Source organism: Salvelinus sp. IW2-2015, unplaced genomic scaffold (genome assembly GCF_002910315.2).
Source record: "Salvelinus sp. IW2-2015 unplaced genomic scaffold, ASM291031v2 Un_scaffold1971, whole genome shotgun sequence".
NCBI classification, from domain to species: Eukaryota; Metazoa; Chordata; class Actinopteri; order Salmoniformes; family Salmonidae; genus Salvelinus; species Salvelinus sp. IW2-2015.
This window is the reverse complement of record NW_019943324.1, coordinates 52,288-60,273: the sequence shown is the minus strand read 5'-3', so window position 1 is coordinate 60,273 and position 7,986 is coordinate 52,288. Positions and strand designations below refer to the sequence as shown.

At 45.1% G+C, this 7,986-nt stretch overlaps 1 long non-coding RNA gene and 1 pseudogene across 2 annotated transcripts; one reads left to right on the top strand and one right to left on the bottom strand.

Moving 5' to 3' along the window:
• Nucleotides 1–2,072, top strand: part of LOC112072587 (vesicle-associated membrane protein 7-like) — a 14,045-nt pseudogene extending 11,973 nt beyond the window's left edge.
• Nucleotides 2,073–2,949: 877 nt separating this feature from the next.
• Nucleotides 2,950–3,453, bottom strand: LOC139024875 (uncharacterized). Of its 2 annotated transcripts, none has more exons than XR_011476252.1 (3): nucleotides 3,344–3,453; nucleotides 3,141–3,182; nucleotides 2,950–3,105 (listed from the first exon to the last, which is right to left on the bottom strand). It is a non-coding gene; the product is annotated as an uncharacterized lncRNA (long non-coding RNA). The 2 variants fall into 2 exon arrangements; XR_011476251.1 differs by having other exon boundaries at nucleotides 2,968–3,021.
• Between the last annotated feature and the right edge of the window lie 4,533 nt (nucleotides 3,454–7,986).

The window sequence follows — 7,986 nt, the reverse complement described above, 5'->3', positions numbered from 1 at the left end:
CAAAGATTGTACTTATTGGAGAAATGTCCTCTGGTCTGATGAAACAAAAATAGAACTGTTTGGCCATAATGACCATCGTTATGTTTGGAGGAAAAAGGGGGAGGCTTGGAAGCTGAAGAACACCATCCCAACTGTGAAGCACGGGGGTGGCAGCATCATGTTGTGGGGGTGATTTGCTGCAGGAGGGACTGGTGCACTTCACAAAATAGATGGCATCATGAGGCAGGGAAATTATGTGGATATATTGAAGCAACATCTCAAGACATCAGTCAGGAAGTTAAAGTTTTGTCGCAAATGAGTCTTCCAAATGGACAATGACCCCAAGCATACTTCCAAAGTTGTGTCAAAATGGCTTAAGGACAACAAAGTCAAGTTATTGGAGTGGCCATCACAAAGCCCTGACCTCAATCCTGTAGAAAGTTTGTGGTCAGAACTGAAAAAGCGTGTGCAAGCAAGGAGGCCTACAAACCTGACTCAGTTACACCAGCTCTGTCAAGAGGAATGGGCCACAATTCACCCAACTTATTGTGGGAAGCTTGTGGAAGGTTTCCCAAAACATTTGACCAAAGTTAAACAATTTAAAGGCAATGCTACCAAATACTAATTGAGTGTATGTAAACTTCTGACCCGCTGGGAATGTGAAGAAAGAAATAAAAGCTGAAATAATAAATCACTCTCTCTACTATTATTCTGACATTTCACATTCTTAAAATAAAGTGGTGATCCTAACTGACCTAAGACAGGGAATTCTTTCTAGGATTAAATGTCAGGAATTGTGAAAAACTGAGTTTAAATGTATTTGGCTAAGGTGTATGTAAACTTCCGACTTCAACTGTATATAATGTATAGCTGTCTTAGACATATATAACGAATGGCTAAGTGTTTATAGAAGTAGAAACACTGAAGTGCTGTATCACCACAACAAACTTCCTGCTTGCTTATTCCACTCCCTCATCCAATCATTAGGTCAGGTAAAAATGGCTGTGAACTCACATGTCACGATCTGCCAATGGCAGGCAACTCTGTGGGCTTTATATTAGAGATGAGCTATTCGACATGGTTTTAGGGACATGTGACGGGCTACTAAACAAAGAGCCGTTTAGGAGACAAAGACAAGACTGCCAATGACTAGTGGCAGGAGAGGTGAGGAACACAGTCAGCTCAAAGGGGACAGAGCAGGGGACCAGAGCAGGGGCCTGGGCAAGGACTGGACTGAAGGGATTATGGCTGTGGAGAAGCTGGAGGAAGGGTTAGTGGAGGGGAGGTTGTGTAAGGAGGGGCTCGTGAGGGGAGCATGACAACTCTGCCTCTGGGGGAACTCTGAGCGCATGACCACACCACTGAAAACACACACACTCCATTTGCTTTTGTGAGGACAGTCTGTTTACCTTCAGTCACATGAACACCATACCACTGATCCCCTCTCCCTCCCTGTCTCTCCTTCTCTCTCTCCCTCCCTGTCTCTCCTTCTCTCTCTCCCTCCCTCCCTGTCTCTCTGCCTCCCTGTCTCTCCCTCCCTGTCTCTCTTGGTCTCTAGAAGCACCATTCCTTTCTCCATCAGATCGCTAGCTGAGACTCAGAGGCAGGTTGACGATCTTAAAGGCATCATGGTGCACAACATCGGTGAGATAGACTCCAATCCTACATCCACCGCTGTATTAGGGGCTCGGGAGAAGTGTCTAGTGTCTGAGGATCCAGTGTACTTTAGTTTCTTGGGTTTACTCTGTGTTTCCTACAGACTGGTGGCTCAGAGGGAGAGAAGTTGGAGTTGCTGATTGATAAAACAGAGAACCTGGTCGGCTCAGTGAGTCACATTCTAATCTACTACAATTACTCAACTATACACCGACTATCCTACTACTACGCCTATAACCACTCAGAGCATCACTAACTTCCTCTCTCCTCCAGTCTGTGAGTTTTAAGACCACCAGTCGTAACCTGCCAGAGCTATGTGTATGAAGAACCTCAAACTGACTGTCGTCGTAGTGGTGGTGTCACTGGTAGGTACTGTGTGTGTTTGTCTGCGTGTGTCTGCGTGTGTGTGTGTGTGTGTGTGATAGTCTGAACTATGTTCTGTGTTCTCGTCAGGTGTCCTGTATGTAGTGTGTCTGCAGCCTGCGGAGGACTCAGCTGGCCCAACTGCATCAGGAAATAAGAGAGGGGAGAGGGGGAGAATGGGGAGGAGGAGGAGGAGGGAGCAAGAGAAGACGACACGCGGACCCACAAGGAAAGAAATCGCTCTCCTTCTCCCCCTTGTCTTCCAGTCAGCAGGAGGAGAGTGTCTTCTATTGGACAGGATGGTGACACCACAAGGCATCCAGATAGTGGAGATTTAACAACGTTGTGATTGTCTTGCTTTCTGTTCTAAACAAGAGAATGAGGTTATCTGTGAAAGACTTGTGATTGTTGGATATGCAGCCTGAAGATATTGTGTAGTGGAATTCAGTCACTGATGCCAGTCCAGCTGTCCTCCATACTGTTCTCCAATCATGGCCCTCTCATCCAGGGGTCTACAAGCCTAACAAAAAAGCTGTCCTCCATACTGTTTCCAGTCATGGCCCTTCATCCAGGGGTCTAAAAGCTTAACAAACAGCTGTCCTCCATACTGTTCTTCAGTCATTGCCCTCTCATCCAGGGGTCTACAAGCCTAAAAACAGCTGTCCTCCATACTGTTCTCCAGACATGGCCCTCTCATCCAGGGGTCTACAAGTTAACAAACAGCTGTTCTCCATACTGTTCTCCAGTCATGGCCCTCTCATCCAGGGTCTACAAGCCTAACAAACAGCTGTCCTCCATAATGTTCTCCAGTCATGGCCCTCTCATCCAGGGGTCTACAAGCCTAACAAAACAGACTGATGATCTGGAGCAGGGTTTACCAAACGTTTTTACTCTGGGCCCCCTTCCAGCATTGGAGAACACCCCCCCCTTGTTTAGTTATTTTCTATTGGTACAGCACTCTTCGTGACACCTGTTCACACCCCTCTATTGGTACAGCACTCTTCATGACACCTGTTCACACCCCTCTATTGGTACAGCACTCTTCACGACACCCTGTTTCACACCCCTCTATTGGTACAGCACTCTTCATGACACCTTCACACCCCTCTATTGGTACAGCACTCTTCATGACCTGTTCACACCCTCTATTGGTACAGCACTCTTCACGACACCCTGTTCACACTCTATTGGTACGACTCTTCATGACACCCTGTTCACACCCTCTATTGTACAGCACTCTTCACGACACCCTGTTCACACACCCTCTATTGGTACAGCACTCTTCATGACACCCTGTTCACACCCCCTCTATTGGTACAGCACTCTTCACGACACCTGTTCACACCCCCTATTGGTACAGCACTCTTCACGACACCCTGTTCACACCCCTCTATTGGTACAGCACTCTTCATGACCACCTGTTACACCCCTCTATTGGTACAGCACTCTTCATGACACCCTTTCACACCCCTTTTGGTGGAGAGGACATGTTTGCAGGTTTTTAAGCGTAGTTCCTGTAATTGTACACATGTTGTCATAGATCACTCTAGTCTCATGGGGTGAAAAATTAATGTTTCTGTTTTAAAGCTACATTTCTTGCAATTCTATAAATGTTTGCCGTCTAATGTGTATTGGGCTAAAAAAACTAAAATTAAAAGACGTTATCTGACATGGACACGTCTACCAGTGGTTAACATCTCTGTTAGGACGTTATCTGACATGGACACGTCTACCAGTGGTTAACATCTCTGTTAGGACGTTATCTGACAGGACACGTCTACCAGTGGTTAACATCTCTGTTAGGACGTTATCTGACATGGACACGTCTACCAGTGGTTAACATCTCTGTTAGGACGTTATCTGACATGGACACGTCTACCAGTGGTTAACATCTTGTTAGGACGTTATCTGACATGGACACGTCTACCAGTGGTTAACATCTCTGTTAGGACGTTATCTGACATGGACACGTCTACCAGTGGTTAACATCTCTGTTAGGACGTTATCTGACATGGACACGTCTACCAGTGGTTAACATCTCTGTTAGGACGTATTTGACATGGACACGTCTACCAGTGGTTAACATCTCTGTTAGCGTTATCTGACATGGACACGTCTACCAGTGGTTAACATCTTCTGTTAGGACGTTATCTGACATGGACACGTCTACCAGTGGTTAACATCTCTGTTAGGACGTATATCTGACATGGACACGTCTACCAGTGGTTAACATCTCTGTTAGGACGTTATCTGACATGGACACGTCTACCAGTGGTTAACATCTCTGTGTAGCTACCCTGTCAGGATCAGTCTGTACCTACCTACATACCTAGTGCTACTAAACTACACCTGTCATGTCTCTGTGTAGCTACCCTGTCAGGATCAGTCTGTACCTACCTACATACCCAGTGCTACTAAACTACACCTGTCATGTCTCTGTGTAGCTACCCTGTCAGGATCAGTCTGTACCTACCTACATACCTAGTGCTACTAAACTACACCTGTAATGTCTCTGTGTAGTTACCCTGTCAGGATCAGTCTGTACCTACCTACATACCTAGTGCTACTAAACTACACCTGTCATGTCTCTGTGTAGTTACCCTGTCAGGATCAGTCTGTACCTACCTACATACCTAGTGCTACTAAACTACACCTGTAATGTCTTATTACCATGGAGATCAGGACATGGTACATTACAGGTGTATCTCTCCTGTTCTATACACACTCTGCTGTGATGGCCTGCTTGTTTAGTTATTGTCCAGACACAGTTACAATGTCTCTCTGTTCAGTTGTTACAGGAAATTAGATTTAAAAAAAGATTGATTGCACTAACGAGTCTGTTACAAATCAATAGACAATATTTAATGACGTTATATAACCAGATCCCTCTTCTCTGATATGTTACTTCTTCCCCTCCTCTGCTATGATAGGCTGACTCTTCCCTTACTCTGATAGGGTGCTTCCGCTCAGCCTCTCGTCCACAGCCTGGTTTCTGGTTCAGCCCCCTGGCCTTGACTCAGGAGTGCAGTACTTTAGTTTTGCTCTTGTAGTACTGCAGTAGTACTGTACAGAGCTGAGCTTGACCGTGGGACCAGTTGGAAAGGCTTAACGTTCTGACAGAAATGAGTAGAACTGACATGCTTCACTACTCTACATGTTAGAGAAGCAGGTCTGTTCTACGGTGCCTTCGGAAGGTATTCAGACCCTTTGACTTTGTCCACATTTTGTTACATTACAGCCTTATTCTAAAATGGATTACATTGTTGTTGTTTCCCTCATCAATCTACACACACTACCCTATAATGACATCACAATACCCCATAATGACATCACAATACCCCATAATGACAAAGGAAAACCTTTTTATTTTAAATTTGTTAAAATTTATAAAATAAAAGAATAGATCCCATTTCCATAACTATTCAGACCCTTTACTCAGTACTTTGTTGAAGCACCTTGGGCAGCGATTACAGCCTCAAGTCTTCTGGGGTTTGATGCTACAAGCTTGGCACACCTGTATTTGTGGAGTTTCTCCCAATCTTCTGTGCAGATCCTCTCAAACTCTGTCAGGTTGGATGGGGAGTGTCGCTGCACAGCTATTTTCATCTCCGGAGATGTTCAAGTCCGGGCTCTGGCTGGGCCACTCAACTACATTCAGAGACTTGTCCCAAAGCCACTCCTGCGTTGTTTTGGCTGTGTGCTTAGGGTTGTTGTCCTGTTTGAAGGTGAACATTCGCCACAGTCTGAGGTCCTTAGCGCTCTGGAGCAGGTTTTCACCAAGGATCTTTCTGTACTTTGCTCCGTTCATCTTTCCCTCGATCCTGACTAGTCTCCCAGTCCCTGTCACTGAAAAACATCCCCACAGTATGATGCTGCCACCACCATGCTTCACTGTAGGGATGGTACCAGGTTTCCTCCAGGCCAAAGAGGTCAATCTTGGTTTCATCAGACCAGAGAATCTTGTTTCTCTTGGTCTGAGAGTCTTTAGGTGCCTTTTGGCAAACTCCAAGCAGGCTGTCATGTGCCTTTAACTGAGGAGTGGCTTCCGTCTGGCCAGTCTACCATAAAGGACTGATTGATGGAGTGCTGCAGAGATGGTTGTCCTTCTGGAAGGTTCTCCCTTCTCCACAGAGGAACCTTGGAGCTCTGTCAGAGGGACCATCGGGTTCTTGGTTACCTCCCTGACCAAGGCCCTTCTCCCCCGATTGCTCAGTTTGGCCGGGCGGCCAGCTCTAGGAAGAGTCTCGGTGGTTCCAAACTTCTTCCATTTAAAAAATTATGAAGGCCACTGTGTTCTTGGCGACCTTCAATGCTGCAGAAATGTTTTGGTACCCTTCCCCAGATCTGTGCCTCGACACAATCCTGTCTCAAAGATCTAAGGACAATTACTTCGACCTCATGGCTTGGTTTTTGCTCTGACATGCACTGTCAACTGTGAGACCTAATATAGACAGGTGTGTGCCTTTCCAAATCATGTCCAATCAATTGAATTTTCCACATGTGGACTCCAATCAAGTTGTAGAAACATCTCAAGGATGATCAATGGAAACAGGATGCACCTGAGCTCAATTTTGAGTCTCATAGCAAAGGGTCTGAATACTAATGTAAATGTGATATTTCTGTTTTATTTGTAAATTGTTTAGCAAAAATTTCATTTTTTTTTTTTTTTGATTTGTCACTATGGGGTAATGTGTGTAGATCGAGCACATTTATTTTTTTAATCCATTTCAGAATTTAGGCAACAAATGTGGAAAAAGGGAAGGGGTCTGAATACTTTCTGAATGACCCCTGATCTCCTGTCACCTCTGAACCCTGACCTCTGATTCACCTCCACCGTTTGTGTCTTTTCAGTTAAATCATATACATTATAATGTAATGCACTGTAACATGGTTTGTTTGCTTCCTGCCATCATATGGTTTATAATCATGGGATGATTTAATTATTCTACATCCAAATGTGGAACTGCAGATGAAAATTTGCCAGCTGGCTAAAACCAGCACATTTACTGAAATGTTGATTAATGTACACTGTCCCTGTAAATATACAAATAAACTGATAATAATCTCATTCTGCTGCCTTGATTTCTACAGGATAGCTTTTCTAAATGTCAAATGAAATGGCCACACAGAGGGATGATACGTACAGCCTTCAAGTCAATGAAAAGGCATGAACACCATTAGTTTGTCAGTAGCTTAGTTTAATTGTTAAACATTTTATACAAATATTAGAACATGTCACATCTTCAGGATGTCGTCTGTGTTCCAGTCTGAATGTTGTGTTAGCAGCTTCATATGTGGAGCACATCAGTAGAGAAGGAAGTGTTTCCACGATGACCTGAAGAACACTGTAACAACCTACAGAGAGTTAACAGACTGTAGAACACTCTGGTTAGGGCCGGTTAGTCCTCAGGCAGGTCAGGGTCGGCTAGTCCTCAGGCAGGTCAGGGTCGGCTAGTCCTCAGGCAGGTCAGGGTCGGCTAGTCCTCAGGCCGGTTAGGGTCGGCTAGTCCTCAGGCCGGTTAGGGTCGGCTAGTCCTCAGGCAGGTCAGGGTCGGCTAGTCCTCAGGCCGGTTAGGGTCGGTTAGTCCTCAAGCTGAACACAACATGGATGTAGCAGGAATTTCTTTACTTTCCCAAAAAAAGAACATTCAGGGGAAAGTAGACCATTATGGTAAACATTCAGGGGAAAGTAGACCATTATGGTAAACATTCAGGGGAAAGTAGACCATTATGGTAAAATATTCCTAGCTTTCTGGGCCTGAGAAATAGGCAGTTTACTTTGGGCACATTTTTTATCCAAACATCAAAATACTGCCCCCTAGCTTCAAGAGGTTTTAAATAAGTGCTTCTTCTTGAGCCACTCGTTTGTTAGCTTGTCCGTGTGTTTTGGTCATTGTCATGCTGGAAAACCCATCCACGACCCTTTTTCAATGCCCTGGCTGAGGGAAGGAGGTTCTCACCAAGATTTGACGGTACATGGCCCCGTCC